Source organism: Dermacentor albipictus, unplaced genomic scaffold (assembly GCF_038994185.2).
Source record: "Dermacentor albipictus isolate Rhodes 1998 colony unplaced genomic scaffold, USDA_Dalb.pri_finalv2 scaffold_26, whole genome shotgun sequence".
Classification (NCBI taxonomy): domain Eukaryota; kingdom Metazoa; phylum Arthropoda; class Arachnida; order Ixodida; family Ixodidae; genus Dermacentor; species Dermacentor albipictus.
Genome location: NW_027225580.1, coordinates 3351106 through 3353634, shown reverse-complemented (window position 1 = coordinate 3353634; position 2529 = coordinate 3351106). Strand labels below are relative to the sequence as shown.

Genomic DNA, 2529 nt, shown 5'->3' with positions numbered 1-2529 from the left:
GAGTCTACTACCAGACCTTTTCTACCTTTCACAGTAATATTCCCCGAGGCCAACAAATTCTTCATGCTTTCACGGCTCTTGAACACAACAGCCCACACATGATTCATCTGAAATGCTCCTAAGGCGTCAACCTCAGGCAGCAGTTCCAAACGTCCAAGGGCATCCCGGTAGTCTTCAACTCTGTACGGCCTTGCTCGTAGGTCACCGTGCAAAAAGTGTATTCAAAACAATACGACCTTTTGGTACATGAGGCAGGAGCACTTGATAGTCCTGGCTGTCTTCCATGTCGTCGCTGTTTCCGGGGCTAAACTGGGCCTATAACAACGCCCCGTTGGAGCACAAGAAAAACACGTCCATAGGCTTTCGCGGCCGGAAGTGTAATCACCACTCGGCCACCACTGTGAATGTACTCCACAACCCTACTGCACCACATTGACACGCGTTCATGAAGCGCTGGCAGAAACACAAGTAACCGCTATGCAGCCGACAGGATTCGAACCTGTGCAGGGAGACCCCAATGGATTTCTAGTCCATCGCCTTAACCACTCGGCCACGACTGCGCATGTAACCACAACCCTACTGCACCACATTGATACGCGTTCATGAAGCGCTGGCAGAAACAAAAGTAACCGCTACGCAGCCGACAGGATTCGAACCTGTGCAGGGAGACCCCAATGGCTATCTAGTCCATCGCCTTAACCACTCGTTGACGAGTATTTTTTTTATTACCTGTTTTACACATAACGCACGTACAAAAAAGGTAACATGTTTGCTCTTAGTAGAACATTCCACGCGTTAGAGTTAAAAACAGAAAGAGGTAGTTGTACTATGGTAAAAACACCGGCTGCATTTTGGGTAATGCAGCTTGGTTAGGGGAACCGAACTGTGGCCAATTTGTCTAACATGTGTAGCCACGCTGGTGGCTCCCCATTGGTCTTATGTATGTCACGTGGGTGCAGGATGTTTTCCACGAAATATTCTTGAGCAGAGCGAGGTTGGAGAGCTTCATGCCTTACATCCATTCTTGTCTTCCAGACACTGTGCATGCAGAGCAACATTATTGTGTCACACGGCATGCCTCCCGTGTCTTCAAAAGGCAGAAAGCGAATACCGAATGGTGTAAGAGGGAATTCATTTTTGATGGTTCTTTGTAGGATGTCCCACAAGGACACTGAGTCCCAACAATCTAGAAATATATGGTCTATAGTTTCCGGTTTATGACATATACCGCAATCGATACTCCATGGTACAAACAAACCCTTCTCTCTTAGCCATGGTTTTACAGGAAGCGTGCCGCTGTGCACAAGAAAGAGCAAAGATTTGGTAGACGGCCTGATAGACATTCTTTTTACGCGTTTCAAGACATTGCGTTCAGGCGCTAGAGCGTATGTTGAGCGGTATATAGGCACGGGGCCCAAATATCCACGACGTCCTTATGCAATTTCTTCCGGCCGACAACAGACAAATATTCAAGTGAGAAATGGGCTTTGAGCAAACGAAAAGCGCTTATCACTTCGCGCATATATCCTTTCACGACTACGTGTGGTGTTCCACATGATGTAACAATGAACTCAGATAAGGCATTGTGTAGTTGGACGTGTATAACAGTTTGAAGAAATGCATTCCTTTGGTCGCGTAGGAAAATACACCTTGAGACTACTTGTCTTAAAAGCAAATTATGCTATGTTCAGACTACGTTCGTAAGGCGCCGATTTTTGGTAACATGCGTAAGCGGAAGCGCAACAAGCGCATGCGTCTAGTTCAGATTGCGAACGTAAAGGTACCACCATGCGCAATTCATGCAAAAATCGTGGGTGAGAGTGTTAAAGGGTCGGCAACGTTTACGACTGTGATATTACGACCACTGCGACACAGCCAATGACCGATAAGCTTTCAGTTTTCAACAACCGGTGACGACACTTCCGTTCTCCCGTCTGCAGACAGCTCCGGGTGCGGGAAGTGCTATTCCGCCATTCCGTGCGCACGATTAGGTTGGCTGTGTTCGTGAAAATTTGTGCAGTGCGCCTTGCGATACTGTTTTCAGTTGATCTGGTTTATCCGCCGAGGAAATCGATGGCCGCAGATGCGTGCTCCGAACTTCGATGGGTGGTCTCACTAGGTTTTCAAGGAAGCGGAACTGCTGGGGCGACATGCGCATGAAGTTATGAAACATCACAGCGTCACCAACTCGGAGCGTGGCGAAAAGGTTGTGAAAATCGCCGTCCACGGCACTGTCTAGAAATACTTGCCACTCCCAAACCCTTCTGCGTCGCCTTCGTCGTCTTTGTGCGATTGAATACATGACTATTAGTTTGTTTTGAGCGTCAATTTCTTCGATCTCGGCGAGCGCTCGCATGTTGACAGGAGCCATATTGGACCGCTGGTGACGTCGATTCTGCAGCTCCAAATTTGATTGGCCTGTTGCAAAAGCCGTAATTTACGCAGCAGTAAATGTGAACAAAGGTGCCGGCTTAACTGCCGTAACTTTTTTTACAGCTGTTACGTTCGATACGCCGAAAGAGCTGTTAC

General features: G+C 47.8%; 1 non-coding gene across 1 annotated transcript; it reads right to left on the bottom strand.

Moving 5' to 3' along the window:
* Positions 1-478: 478 nt before the first annotated feature.
* On the bottom strand, positions 479-560 carry TRNAS-AGA (transfer RNA serine (anticodon AGA)). The gene has a single exon. It is a non-coding gene; the product is annotated as a tRNA-Ser (tRNA).
* Between the last annotated feature and the right edge of the window lie 1969 nt (positions 561-2529).